The 15,952-nt window shown below is 37.0% G+C and overlaps 1 long non-coding RNA gene across 1 annotated transcript in view; it reads left to right on the top strand.

The window, feature by feature from the left end:
* Positions 1–537: 537 nt before the first annotated feature.
* LOC136009195 (uncharacterized) overlaps positions 538–15,952 on the top strand; it is a 34,732-nt gene continuing 19,317 nt past the window's right edge. The window contains exon 1 of the long non-coding RNA XR_010610388.1: positions 538–622. This is a non-coding gene — a long non-coding RNA (uncharacterized LOC136009195). The remainder of the gene's footprint in view (positions 623–15,952) is intronic.

Genomic DNA, 15,952 nt, shown 5'->3' with positions numbered 1-15,952 from the left:
TGAGGCTGTTTCACACTCAAAGCCAGGAAGAATAGTGCTGAAGGACCATGTGTGGGCAGAGAGAGCTATAGCAAGGGAGACTGCCTCATCCACACTGCCTTTGGAGAGCATGCCCTTGAGTGAATTCTCATCAGCGTTGTGGCTGGGTACGGGACAAAACTAACTGAAGAGGTCCCAAACCAATGAGGAGTGAAGTAAAAAAATATAAGCAGTGTAGATAGGTGACGGGAGATCCAAGATTCACACTTACTCCCTGCTACTCTTTATTTAGTATTATAGATGTACCGATATAAACAAACTATAGTAATGCTTGAACATATGCAGAAGCAATGACATTTCTGTCTCTCTCCTGTCTTCATGACGAGAGTAACTGTTTAGACTGCATCCAGGAAGCTGTCCACAAGGCACCATTATTTTGATGAATTCAGTGCTGTCCAAGCAAGTTAGTTACTGTCTGAATAAAAAACATTACGGGTTTTTATTTGTGTTTTGGATTTTTTGTGTGAGGTTTTTGTTTCTTTGTTTGTTTCAGTTTAGGCTAAATACTGCTTGCTGTTTGAATGCCAAACTGCTCAAGTTGGACAAGGAGTGCATTTCAGAGGATCCTGGAGGATTTGGAAAGGTAGGCTGAATTCAAGTGGACTCCTGCAGTGAAATATAGGTTATAAATGACACATTAGGTATCTGATCAGTTCTCTGAACTTCTGACTCCCTGAGGTCTCTCAGATATTTGATGTAGTCCTGTATGACATTCTGATAACAAAATTATCACTATACAAAAATCAGTGAAGTTCTCTTAAATGGATTAAAACTAACTCAGTTTGGTAAGTGTCAGCTTGCTAAAACTACAACCTTTGTTCAGGGGACAGATTCTTTTGATTAGTTATTTTTAAGCTTTGATGTTTTCTCTGTTTTTTCCTGTATTTCACTATCTTTCAGTGGAAGATTCTGTTTTGCAGGCATTTTGATTGTTGCTCAGAAATGTAAGGGAAATAATTTTACAATAAAAATCCTTGTAAGTATAAAAACTACCTAAACTTTGGAACTAGAAGACTTTTATTCACCCAGTTTTCTCTTTCTTTTCTTTTCCTCCTCCCTCCTTCCCTCCCTCCCTCCTTCTGTCCCTCCGTCCCTTCCTCCTTTCCTCCCTTCCTCCCTTCCTTTTCCTTCCTTCCTTGCTTCCTTCCTTTTCCTTCCTTCCTTCCTTCTCCTTCCTTCCTTCCTTCCTTCCTCCCTCCCTCCCTGCCTCCCTCCCTCCCTCCCTTCCTTCCTTCCTTCCTTCCTTCCTTCCTTCCTTCCTTCCTTCCCTCCTTCCTTCCTTCCTTTCTTTTTCTTCTTTCCCCCTCACTCCCATCCCTCCAGATTTGAGATTTCAGCATCTTGATCATAACAGGAAAGGAGAAAAAACATGAAATACTGAAGATCTTGCAATATGGAAAAATCATTTCCCATTCAGCTCTAATTAAAAACTTTCTCTAATTAAATCTTACTTAATTGACAGACCTCAAAAAAATGTAATAATGAATCATCATACTATGAAGCTAGTCCCAGTGCAATCTGTTCTTGACCAAATGCTATACAATATCCTTATCTGTAGTCTTGAGAGAGTATAGTTTTTAGTAAGATTTACAGATGACAGGAATGAGTGGTATAGTAAGTAATGAGAATGATTAATTTCTATGAACAAATTTGGTAATTCCTTGAGCAGTTGTTTCCATCTGAAATGAATGAAAAGATGCACCCTTGTGAAAAGAAGTGGGTAGGTCATGAATGCAAACTGGCAGGCAGTACTTGAAATGCTGGAATACTCAAAACTGTTGTGGTGGCAAAGCAGCCTAACATGAGCTCTCTGTGTGATGCTGTAGCTAACAGGGTAAAACAGCTTTGATGCATGCATAAAGACAGAATATCAAATAGGCAGGTGACATTGATTCCCCCCCCCCCCCCCATGAAGATATTGCAATGCAATGTGCTATGTCCATATGGCAGAAAAAATGATGTAAACGGAGGTGGTTCAGAAAGGAGCTACAAACATGCTACTGATTCCACAAAGCTGATCTTATCATGAAAGACTCAGGAGTTTAAGGAGTTTGCTAATCATTTATCCAAGAGCTGCCAAGTTGATTATTGACACCACTACAAAGCAAAGGATGCTAAGCTACAGCTGGTTCTTAGCCGAACAAAAATAGGTGCAATGAGATTTCACTTTTGGAAGCTGAAGTCAGAAATGTCTGGGCTAGAAAAATAGACACAACTTTTTAGCAATGAATGAAAATAACATCTGGACTGATATTTCCTGGAGTATAGTGGCTTCTCTAGCTTTTAAAGTCTTTAACCCAAGGCCAGAAGCTAGTTAAAATGCATGCCTAAATGCTGAGAGATTCACACAGTTTTAGGATATGCTTTCAAAACAGTAAAATGACCATAAGATCGTTGTGACCCAGGCAGGATGGAATCCATCAGGGGCCTTCCCTCTACCTCCATTTTGTCCTCTCTAATTTTTCCTCCCTCTTTTGTGTTACCAATCATGATTGTTTGGCTGCAGGATGAGGCAGATAAGCTCACTGGCTGGAAACTAACTTAAAAACAACAAAAAAGCCAGCCCAGTGACTGAAATGGCATGTTCAGAGTGGCAAGCAATCTGAGACCACATGTATCAACATAGGCTATTTTAATCTTGCTCCTTTTCTTGCTCAAACAGCTCAAATACATATGCTGGCTGGTCTTGTCCCTGCTACCTCAGACAAAATGTCCCATGGAAAAGTTCACAGTCTGTATCTCATTTAAGGCACAGAAGGAACAGGCCAACACAGTCCAGACAACAGCTATAAGAGGATTTACTGCTTTCTATTAGGCAATGTGGAGCCCAGAGGGTAACTGGACCATGAAGAGACCTGCATCCCGGAATACTTCCTTGCTAGAGCATTCTACCATCTCTGGACTGGGACTTTCTTCTTTCGTTTATGAAATGCAGCAATTTGTCTTTGCATATTGTGTTTCTGAAGGTGGGGAGAAGAGAGAGGTCTTGACGCTTTCGTGACCTCAGAAAAGATGATAGCTTCTGCTAAACAAGCACTTACAAAATCAGCCAAGTCATAGTGCCTGTACTTCAGGCAGAGAAATAAATACTTAACTCACTGGGGAATGTTTTTGCCAGAAAACCCAAATAAATGTGGTATTCATACAGCTAAGTGTTTTTTTTTTTTTTTCCCAGATCTCTCTCGTAAAGTTATGAAGATAAATTGATGGCTATGATGCTATTTTGAATTTTACCCTAAACTGAGTAGATCTAAACCAATAAGCTGATTTTGGATGGCTACATACTGCAGCCATGAGGGATTAGGACAAAGATCTTTTTTAACAAAAGAACTGGGTGAACTAGGTGATGACAGGTTCAAAACAAAGACAGTGGTTTATCATATAAAGTTTACTAAAAATGTAGCACTCCTTCCTGCAGGTTACGAATGCTGAAGGTTGACATGGGTTCAGAGAGACACATTTGTGTAATAGAAATCCAATAAAGGCAATTTAGTGCTAAGAAATCATTTCTGGTTCAGGAAGCCCCTAAAACGTAAGCTGCTGGATGTTACAGGAATACTAACATACTCTCAAGACGTACTCTTGGCAAACCATGTTTGCCTCATTCCTATGCTTTTCTGTGGGCATTCCCTACTAGCTGCTGTCAAAAACAGAACACTGAGCTTGGTGAAAATTTATCATCTGAGGAGGTGGTTCTTGATATCAGCCTATCATTTCTGACTATCATCTTTAATTTGACATTCCATCACAGTTGATTTGTCATCAGCCTCAGCTATTCAAAATCCTCACATTCAGCTAGAAATTCCTTATGACTACTTGTATCTAAAAAGCTTCCAAAAGTATATGTGGAATTTACTACAAGAATATTTCTTGCCAAAGGAGTGTCTCTAAGTTTTTGGCTGGAATTTCCTAGACCTTGTGATGCCCTGCCGTTTGCCTTACAAGTTCAGCACACTTGTGACATTACAGTATTGCTCAACTGAACTGGAAAGAGAAAAATACTGCCTCATTCATGTGGTCTGGAATTAAACTTATCAGTGTTATTCAAAGTGATAAGTAGAGCTTACATACACAGTAAATTAGCCAGCCCAGCATGACAAATTACACTTTCCTCTCTGTGAAAGGATTTTGAATCACAATTGAAATATTTTTCCATGTTCAAAGTCTGGATATGGAAAACAGATAGAAAGATATGGAAGCTAAAAAACACCCCAGGAATTGGCTTACACCCTGAATTAACTGACAGTGTGGTTTTAAATGCATTAAGGGTTTTGTCTACTTGGGAATATTTTTATATATATATATATATTTTAAATAAGGTATTTACAAATAACTTGAAGCACAGGTTTCCTTATTTAAGAGTGCATTAAACCAAACAAGGGAAAACCAAAACCAAACAGGCATTTCTGGAATAAGAGTATCTACAAAGAGACACATTCTTAACAGAAAGCTATTCTGGTCAAATTTCCATGTAGACAGACCTTTAATTAATTCACTGTAAAACCATGTGTGGAAACTCTCATTCTGATTTAAACTGAAATTATATCAGTTTAATTTGTTTTCTTAAATTGGCAGGTGTAAATGGTATAACTAATTTTAATCTGGATACTGGAACATTTCAGCATTTCTGTTTACTTGGCTTTAACATCAGTTTTGGGGCTTGTCTATATTCACAGTCCTACAGGTTTAATTTGAAATATCAACTTATTTAGGCAAACTAGTGCAGGACATTATGCAGAAAGCTCATATTCTCATCTGTCCAAGTATCACTTGATTACAGCTACATTCAAACTGAAGAAAAAAGCACTTTTGACAGAACAAAAGCATGTCCCTGTAGGCCTCTCTATTTTTTTAAACAGAACTCTGCAAATCTGTATGTAGTCTATCTCTCAGTTATACTTGTTCATATCTTATCTGTGCATAAAATATATGAAGGTCTAAGCTCAGCTGTCTGCTTTTTCTTGGATTTAAGTGATACATACTCAAGAAAGATGTTCCATCATGTCTAGCGTAGACAGGAGTGGTTAGCAGGGCATGGATAGCTGAGAGAAGAAACTTCAAACACTCCAGAGGTGAATGGGTAACGAGTAATTGTGCATCTTGTACCTTTTCCCTGACCAGAGCAAAATTCAGATCTACAGTTATGACAACAACATGGCAGCAGCATATAAACCTTTCTACTTGGTTCTCACTCTGCTTTAAATCAGTAGACGGGGTAGTCCAGGCCACTAAGTATATCAGATACTCTCTTTGCTACACGTGGTAACTTTTTCCACAAGGAAAACCTAATGCTTGCTGTTATTTATGGGTCATTATTATGATTAGTATTTCCCTGCCGAAATGCTTCAAATGTACTCCATGAAACACACATAATCAAAACATTGCAATATGCCTCTGATTCCAGTACAGACATGCAGGCTCATGCTCTAATATTCTCCTTGCTCCTCTTTTGTGTGAGGATGCTACAAATGAACATTCTCCCCAATAAGAAAAAACATACCAGCAATTACAATGGGTTTTGAGTGTAGAATATAAACGAGCAGAAAGGTGCCAAGATAGCAAGACTAAACCATCTGACTTAGTGATAGCTGAAAGTGAATTTTTAATGTGGTGGGTTTGGGGTTTTTTGGTCCTGATTTGAACAGGATTTGTTTTCATGTCCCGTGTAGCATAAACCTCTTTCAAAAAGGTCAAGTTAGACTAAATGAAAAATTATTAAGAACGTCTTTATTTTTCTTGTTTGAAGTTACTTTTTTTCAAATACTTACACAGTCCAATTTCTATCTAAAAATGAAAAAAAAAAAAAAACCCACACCAAACCACAAACCAACAAACAAAAACCAAACAATAAAACAAGGCAGGAAAAAAGGACATTACTTTCTTTTCACCCGTGAGTTTTTCCTTTTTTTTTTTTTTGCAATGAATTCCTGCATTTCTGTATTCACACTCAGGAGAATGCTGGAAGGTTATTTCCCATAATGAACACAATCTGATATGTGCAGGGCACATCTGCAAATGCTGCTGTGAATCTGAAAAGTGAAAGCCAAGTGAGAGGCATGAGGGGTGGTGAATGAAGAGAAGGGAATGAAGTGGGGAGAGACAAGGCTTGCTAAGTGAAAAAGACACAGGCTGCTAAAAAGGTAATGGGAAAAAAGGTTTCTCTAAGATCAGTTGTATTGTTATACAGAAGGGTTTTATTATGGCTGTGCAAAGACTTGGTGCAAGAGCTTCTGGACTATTCTGTGTGCTTTTACTTAGAGCCGTCTTTCCTGCTTCCCTTGAGAATTTCTTCCAGCTCTGCATTGCAGCCAGTTCAATTAAAATCCTGCTGAATGGTATTATTTATTTTTGAGAGTGCCACAATTATCAGCAGGAAATCACAGGAATAAGCCAGTATCATTAATTGCTGTGATCTTGAGGCTGGATGGTCTTGGACACAGACTGCATAACAAAGACAATGTATGGTGTTTGAGCACAGGGTTTTAGTTGCTTTCTCTTTCTATGATACTGTCTTTGACAAAAGAAAATAACTTTTTAGGTTTGGTTGATATAGTAACTTCAAAAAGCTCACAGTATAATTGGAGGTTTTTCTTTTAATATTCAGATCAAAAAGATACTGTACGCTTGGGTTTTGGGGTTGTTTTTGGGAGGGGGTGTTGATATGTCTTACTGTTAGTTGTGTACTTACATTGTCATGAGGCATTAAAATAATCAGTGTATTTCTTTTATATTTGAGTTTATTCCTTATATTTGTGCTCTACAAATATTTTAGCATGCAGTTTTTCCTGGAAGGAAAGGTAAATTGATAGCTTTTAAGCAAATATCACATAATAACTGCTGGTTTTCAGCTCATAAATGTTACCATATGATTCCAGCAGTTACAGTTACTTATCCAAAGACCACAGACAATATCTTGTGACCCATCATTCAACAAGGGAAACAATGCAGCATAACTCTCCTTTTTTATTTCCACTATTGAATGTTGGCAAAAAAATACCCATGACCCACCTATATGTGAGAAGTCATTTGCCAGAAATACTCAGCAATAAATTAAGGTAAATATATTTGACACACTCATAAACTGCTAATGGAAAATCCACCAGCAAAACCATAACTGTGTAAAGATAACTGTTCACCTATTAAAAGCTGTATGTTTAACTTAAAAATGAGTCTGTGTGTGAAGTAGATCTTCTACATTAGGAATGGCAGGAAGCCGTAAACTGTCTCCACTCTGTAACTTTTATTAAGGTTTGTTTTTTTTTTTTTTTTTAAGAATCATGATTTTCTTCTCTTTGCAATTTTGATGAAGGCAGCATTTAAGGAAACACATTATTGGGTTTTTTGTTTGTTTTTTTTTCCTTAAAATGTTACATAAATCTTGATGTTTCAAAAGAAAACAGCAACCACTTTCCGCAAGCAAAATGTTACATTAACAGTAAACTTTACAATAGTCTGCATAATTTTGGGTCAGATGCTTAGTTTGCTCCAGATTTTTAGTATTCAGTCTTCTTTCACTAACTGAAATATCTAAAATGATGATCAATATCAGTAAATGGGAGATCTTGTTTTAAAAGGTAAATATTGTGGTAAACTGATCTGAAAGGGGAGAAATAAATTAAAATATTTTTTGCTAAAGAGGCTAACTCAACCTATTTCCTTTGTATGGAAAGACAAACACAATAGAGCATATAGCTTAAAGGGTTTCTTTGATTTAGGGAGTTCAGTATAATGTAGCTTACTTCAGCAAGTATGGATGGGCTAAAACTATACATGTTGTCAGTTGCCAGGGCCACCTAATGAGAGACAATTTGCTATAACAGCGATGCCACAAACAGTTGCTGTCATTAAGCAATCACTAGCCATCAGTACCTTCTATCTTTTAGAGTCTGCATTGAGGGAAATGCCAAAAATATTCATTTACTTAAATCAAATCAGATTTTTATTATATAGATGAAATTTGCCACTGGCAGCCTGGCAAATTCCAAAGTTTCAATGTCACTGTGTGTATTAAAACATCAAAATATGTCCTATGATGTGTGCAGACCTTATTCTGAAGTTTTGTATGAGAGCAAAGTGTATCCAAAGACAGCCTTCTTCCACAGCCTTGAGAAAGACGCTTATACTGAGAGTCATGATATGAGTTCAGCAGTGTTTGTCTAAGCTCATTGCTAACCTCCATTTCTGGTAGATGGAGAGCAAATAACTCTTCCAGAAACTGATTCATGCCCAGCTATCCTAAGGAATCAGTATGATGTGTAAAAGCATACTGTAATACATGCCATTGCTAACAATCAATATTCTAGTGCTGACACAGAGTGGTTATAATTACTTAGAATAAAATAATTGCATTAAGATTTTTTTTTCCTGATTAAACTTGTTATAGTAAAGAGACTGGTTGTGTCTTCTGCTGTGCTTGGTTGCTTTTTCAAAATTAGCTTTTTCTAGGGATGAAAATATGATTTCTAAAATGAATGCAAACAATATAGTCCTTTCTCCTCCACTGTCACCCTGTTTTTCGATGCTGCCTGTATCCAAGAATCTTCTTTGTCAGGTCCTGTGTCAAATCTCAGGCTGACACTCTATCATGACTTCCATTAACCTAATGCCTAACAACAATGTTGTAAATCTGAAAATAGACTGTAGCAGTAGCTGTTGCCTACTGTTATACAGCTATCAACAGGACATTTTTTTCCATAAGACATGCAGTAGTAGGCTTTAGTATATTTTTGAGTTTTTATAGTACAGAAACACTGTCTGCCCAAAACATAACCCAGTATTTGAATTCATGGACCGTGAAAGAGTTCATGGTAAATTCAGTAAATAAAATCCTTTTATATGCATCAATCACACCATAGATCTCAATATGTTTTCAAAAAGAGGTTACTGAAGAACTGATGCAGAGAAACTGAGGAAAAACCGGTCAAGTGCTCACTTACACTTGATTTTTCTAATTGCCCCATAGAGAGACCTAGAAGAAACTTCTGTTGTCTCTCAGTACAATGACAATGGCACTGACAGTACATCATATCAAACTTAGCTTGAAAAATGACTGCTCTTGAAAGCCTTTGATTCAGAGCTGAGCACAGAAAAAGCCTCCATAGAAGAGGGTAATTCAGGTGTCTTTATCAAAAATGTACCTCCTCAGATGATGAGCTCAGCTCTGAAAGTGTCCTGGAAGTGAGCCCTCTCTGGGACTCAGCCCCACCTCAGTGGACTCAGCTGGAATCTTCCCATTTATAATAGGGTTGGTGAAAAGCTTTGGGATGAAGAAATCGTTAGGAAAATGCAGAAGGGCCCAACTCTGCTGTCAGCAGCGTATTTCTGTTATTACAAGCAGCATTCTTCTCCCAAAGTGAGAAAGTCCCCCAGTTACTCGAGCTTAGCAGTGATCCATGAACTAATCTGTTAGCAATTTTGTATTAAATGTCCTTACAGATGGTTGTGTTTGGTAACACTTCAAATATACTTAAGCTGCAAATTTAATGTAAATCCCTGCACAATGCAATAAATAATAAAACTAATTTATCAAAAATATATTCTCTTTCAGTCTGAAGGAGCATGTCACCTAATCAGGTAGTCATTTTTGCATTTAAGGTGAGGAAGACAGTCAAATAAAGAATAGACAAATAAACATTAATGAATTAAGACAGAAACGCTTCCATCTACATTTGTGAACTATGAGAATGGCATCTAGATGCTACAAAATAGCTTTTACTCATCTGTATATTTGTCTCTTCTGGCATCAGATATACCTCACCTCCCCTTCATCTCAGCTCAACATTACTCGTTTATGCATGCATGGCATATGCAAGTGTGAAAAAAAAAACCCAACAACCCTACTTCTCTTGTTGGAGCTTAAGGTAGATAAATCTTTGATGTACACTGGTAAGCTATTCTAATCTTTGCAGGCACTCTATGAGATATCAGCTCTTTAATACTCATTCCTCTTGGAAAGCTGTACAATTGATCTTGTGAAGATCTAAGTAAATCTAGGATTTACTGCAAGAATAAATCGATATACATCTTTTTAAAGATACTTACAATAATCAGAATGCCTCCATAACAGGCATAACTGCATTGTGCCATGTTAAAAAGTAGCATACTTATCACCAAGTATTTTAAAATTAGTGTGCAGAATATTTCTGCATTCTTCCAGTTTAGAGTACACAATCAAGCCAACAAACATGGAACAGATCCTCAGTCAATGATATTCACATTTCCAGGACCTTAATACTTTTTTTTTTTTTTTTTTTAGTTTAGAAGTCTAGTAGAATTTAAAACCATTAGTGATATAGCCATAAGTGATGTACTATTTCGCTTATTATTTAACTATACAGACCGAGCCTTTGAAATTCTAATGCATCTCATTAACTTTTGTTGGTTTTCTTTTCCTGCTTTCTTCTTAATTAGGCAAAAGAAGCAAACATATTTAGTAGCTTTCACATTTACTGCAAAAGTGTTTGTGCAAGAATGATACTGAAACGACAAAAGCTTTAATTTGATTAGAGCTACCAAAACATTATGAAAACATAACTACCAAGATTCTTTTCCTAATACAATTTTTCCCTCCCAAAACTAGACCAGTATACTTGAATACATTACATCATCACAAATGGCTACAGAGTAGTGAAATATGACTTAATATGCTGTCTTTTCCAATTACTGTACTGATAATTTTGCCCACATAATAGCATGTAACAACACTTCTATTACAAGTGAAATAAGCTTTTAAGCTTTGTATATTAAAACTATTAGTAGCTATTTTGCTTAAATGTTGTGTATAGTGTATGTTACAGGAAATCAAGTGTCTGGATAGGAACTGCTGCTTTGATACCTATCCACTGGTAAACAGCCTAGCACAATGAAGTCTTTGGTTCGGAAATGGGTACAACTATAATAGATAAGCAATGAAAGATAATAAACAGTAGGAATTGTAATTGTTGATGTTTGCATTAATGCAAACTGCCTCAAAGATATTCAGCCATCTCACTTGTACTCTCTTGTACCAATTGATCCTCTGCCACGCTTTCTTCACCAATTAGGCAAGGGTATGTAGCAAATTAGGATAAATTCCAGATCTGCCCACATTATTTGATTGATTCCTCCCATTCTCATTCAGTGCTTTATACACTCTTGATGAGGGAGTTGGAATTCATGCATCTGGCCCTGTAGCCTGGATAAATACAGCATCAGGCCTATTCTGAATGAGACAGACAGATATTTAAAAGAAAAACAACAAAACCTGCAACAACAACAACAAAAAATGATGGTATAATGACTTGTTTATACAGTAGCTATAGAAGCATAAGTGCCAGGGATTTTTTCATTTCCGACTTTGCTTTTCTTGTACTCACAAACCTTTCTGGCAGGATAAGTCATTTCCCAAATAATCTCCACAGTCCAGAGCCAATAGTATCCTCAACCAAATCACACCCTGCTGGTCCCTTTCACATCAAAACTTTGAGCTATTCTGGTTCATTATCATTTACAGTTTCTCCACGACACATACAGTATTATTGCCAGTCAAGCCAGACTGCACATCTTTTGATTTCATTTGCATTCCTGGCTTGCTCAAGCTGGTCTTATTGAGATCACTGAAGAACATCATTTCCTTATTTAAATAGGATTTGCATTTCTCAGGCTTCTTTAACAGCCTCTCTTTTGAACATTGCTTTTTGAAGATTTGCCCTGACGTTGCTACCAGGCAAGCCTACAAAAGAACATTGTGGGCTCCAAATGTCCTTTGCGCTGTTAGCCTAACCCTAATGTTAGGGCATTATGACATGTGGGGTAAATAAAAGTTAACAGAGATAACAAGGACTTCAATACAGGGAAGCATTAAGATCTCTAGAACAGCTCTACTGTAAAATCTCAGTGACAGTACTGGGTTTCTGTCAAGCTAGAGCAGCTGCAGTAAATTGCTGATGATGTTAGCTCAAAACACAGTAGCGTTAAGTTTAGGCAAACATACGCCCAAACAAAGATCAATTTATTTGTGCTTTTGCACAAGCTCTCAAGGTGGTGACTCCAGCCCTGCAGTCTAGAATTGAATTCCCTTTCTCTATAGGGATGACTGATTTGGCTAGGATCCAAAACACCTTGAAATCTGTGAGTGAAACTTCACACAAAGGATTACTTATTAACTTAAACACAGTTTCAGAACACCAGGTGCTGAGATGAAGATAAATAATCAGATTCAAACTGCTGCTTCCTTTATGTAGATCTATCCAGATATACATATATAAGCTGGAATCCTGGGCCAAAATATTTCTAATTCTACATGAATTCTGTTCATAAAGAATATTGAATTCCAGGAGCTGAATCAGTCCACTGATACAAAACTAGGTCACCCTTGCAGCTGAAAGTGCTGGGAGCTCTGTGCTTAGCTCAGGTCTTGCCTAATTGCCCAGTCTAAGAACTATAACTGTGTATGATCTATCACATATGTTATCTCTTTAAGCCATATTCTCCCCATAGAAATAATGTAGGGAATGATGTCCCTAACTGTTAGGCAATTCCTTATTTTCTAGGACTGCATGAACCCTTCTGATCTTGCAGGTTAGTAGGTGCTGGAAGAAGAGATGAGATATTAACTTTATAGCTCCTCAGACAACCTCAGAAATTAAACTATTGTCCCGTATTATCATATATCTTTGTAATTCTTTTGTACGTCTGAACCCCAGGTCACAAAGTAGCACACTATGAAGTGTTCAGCAATTTCCATACCATAAATCCTGCTAAGGATGAAAGATTCTCTTCCGAGTATTACTGTCCAATTTCTGTAACATCAGGATTAGCTTATTTAGGTAAGCTACTAAGCCTGTAGCTGTTTAACCGAAAATTAACCTCAGAGTTTTTGGAAAATCTGACTAACAGCTATTTCCAGAAATGCAGGATCACTTGCTTTTTGTGGCAATGCTGTCCTCACAGAAAATTCTTCCCATTACCACTTCTTTGAAGAGCACTGAACAATACTTGGACCAGATCCAAGTCTCATGCAGCAATGAGCATCAGTGATGATTTTTGTGGGAAATACCTTTAAATATGACATTTGATTCCTACTGAAAGAGTAGTACTTGGGGTTCATCAGGAAATCATTTCTGTTCTATGGAAAAAAAAAACCAAACAAAAGCACATAAAGTGATTTTGAAATTAAAACAATGAACCAAAACTTCAAATACATGCAAAACATAGGAAAACTGAATAGTCTGAGTATACTGACAACCCAAGAGAAAAATCCCCTAAAATTGTTTTATAAAAACAGGTATTTATAGCGAATGTTCCTGTCTAGGAAAAAAAAAAAAAAAAAAAAAAAGGAAGAACCACAAAACAAACAAAGGCTTATAAAATGCTTAAAATGCTATTCCATCAGCCCTAATCATGAGTTGCGTATATATCACAAAAATAACTGAACTGTGTGGTTTATTCATATGCTGTTGGAAACCCACCTAGTCCTGTAGAGAAGCTGGCCCCCTAAAAGGCATTAAATAACAATCTACCAATTTACCAATCTCAAATTGATATTACGCATATTGTACCTTCATTTCCAAAAATCAAGGGGGTCGTGCACTTTCTTCTTTAAAAGGGCACATAGAGATCCTTAATGAAAAGCTGTGAGAATCTAAAGCAGTTAAAGGCAACTGTGACTAGAGGAAACCAATTTGTAACCATTGGTTTCACAGCAGGCTGTCATCTCTCTGCCTCTATTCATTGGCTTGTTTTCTGGTTCAGTAAAAACTCTGTTCTACTATTATGATTTAATGGCATGGTAATCTTTATAAACTTACTAGATTTTTCTGGAATATATTTAAGAAAAATGAATGTAACCCCCTATAGGCTAGTGGCATACTCCTTAATTAAGATTCCTTGGGCATGCAGGTGGGATTCAAACCCATTCACACTTCTTACTAACAAGGCTCTTGGAGGCAAGAAACTCATGATAATGTTTCCTAACACCCCACATTTTAATATACCAAAAAGCCTAATATCCAGGCTGCAAGTATTTTAACAGATTTAAAATCTCAGATGTGTCAGTGACTCCCAGAGTGCTAATGAGCAGTTATGCTGCTAAACTGCATGGTCTGGAGTAAAACGCAGGGTTACTCAAAGTCATGAATTCAGGCTGCAGTTTGCAAGGGGTGAGGGGATGACCACTTCTTGCAGCAACTCCTGTATAATCTTCTAGGAAAATCACTTCTGGAAGTGAGGGCTCACAAGAACACACAGTCAAAAGCCTAGAAATGCCACCAACAGTGGATTTGACAGGGGAAATGTACTGTTTTCCAGAGGTTAAGTGAAAGTGCTGTAACAAAGGTGTATTCTAATTAACAAGGATAGTGCATTTTTTATGCTTTTTCTTCCAGTCAAGATGAACACCATGCCAGGACAAAGGGGAGGAAAATAAAAAAGAAGCAGAAATGAAAACATCACATCTGTTTAGCAAAAGTAACTAAGAAGCAGAAATTAAAACATCACATCTGTTTAGCAAAAGTAACTTTACTAGCAAAACCTATGGCAAATTCTCGTAATTGTTCATGAAAGGGGAAACAGTGAAAAACATTATTTCCTTATCCCTTCTCCTCACACACACTAAAACCAAAATTTTCCTTAAGAGGCTTCTATGCAGGTGGAAGGGCATTCATCTATATTAGTCACTAGTGGATGTTGTTAGCATTTCTTAGGTACTGGGTATTGTAAATTGTTTAAGTCCATATTCTTATTGAATAAAAGAGATACATTCAATCGTGAACAAGACCACAGCTCAGGCTGGCACTCTGCTGGCTATTTCAGTAGTGTTAACTACCTTCCACCTTCCTTCCCAGGGAAGGGCAATAGGTACACAAGCAGGAATACAAAAAGAAGCTTTTCTCACACTTACTCATGTTTTTCCTAAGTTGGCAGCCTAAGGAAGAAAAATAGCTAGCAACACTACAGAATAATTCCTAATATTTTTAATCCATATACACAAGCCTATTAGCTTGTGAGAACATTTTATTGTGCCTTGCCCACATCTCCAGAAATCGCTGTTTGCAAAATCAAACATCACTTTGGCTGATTGCACAGTAAATCAGTGGCGCAGCATTACTTACATACCATTCATTGCATGCTTTAAAATGTCAGCCTCATTTTCTCTACGAGACAAACAACACAATAGTCTCCAAAAATGTCAAGTTTGGCTTGTTTTTCATCCCTCTGCCTTCACACTGAATGGACAAACAACCTGGTCACACACAAACTCCTCCCTCAAAATGTCCTGAAAGTGTCAGCAGCTTTCCCAGAAATAATGTTTAAAGCTGCATGATGTTATTGATCTACTTAGAGAATGACAAAAGCCATACATATTAATTGGAAAAATACCCTAGTCATAGTACATAGAGGCTAAAAGAAGGCAAAAAAAAATCTACATGTTGTTGCATACCAGCCATACAAGCACTCAATTTTAATCTTTATATCAGTCTTTGATCCACTGATTCCTTCAGTGTTTTGAGAGGCATGAACCTGTTGGTAGTCAGCCAAGATTAACCCTGAACAGCTGATAGGCCCATTTAAGTCAATTTTTACAGCAGTGAATATCATCAACTGAATGTTCAATCTGTGAAAGCAATCAAAAAAAAAAAAAAAACAACAACAAAAAAACCAAAAATAAAACCCAAAAGAAAAAACCTAACCAGGTTCTTACTGTATTTACAACATGACAAATGTCTTTTCGCTTGCTATAATTCAATTTACAATTGGCCTTAGGGAGAAAATCAACATGATCAAATTACAGCTGGCAAGACTGAAAAAAAATTTAAAGACATTTTCTGGATAGATACCAACTCATTCATAGTATGAAAAGAGAAAACAGCAAAAGAAACAGACACAGAAGTAGTAAAACCCCAAAACTTTGGGGAGCCACTATTGCTGGTATTAG

This window comes from Lathamus discolor, chromosome 2, assembly GCF_037157495.1.
Source record: "Lathamus discolor isolate bLatDis1 chromosome 2, bLatDis1.hap1, whole genome shotgun sequence".
Taxonomy (NCBI): Eukaryota; Metazoa; Chordata; class Aves; order Psittaciformes; family Psittacidae; genus Lathamus; species Lathamus discolor.
The sequence above is the reverse complement of the archived record's forward strand: the minus strand, read 5'-3'. Positions and strand labels throughout refer to the sequence as shown.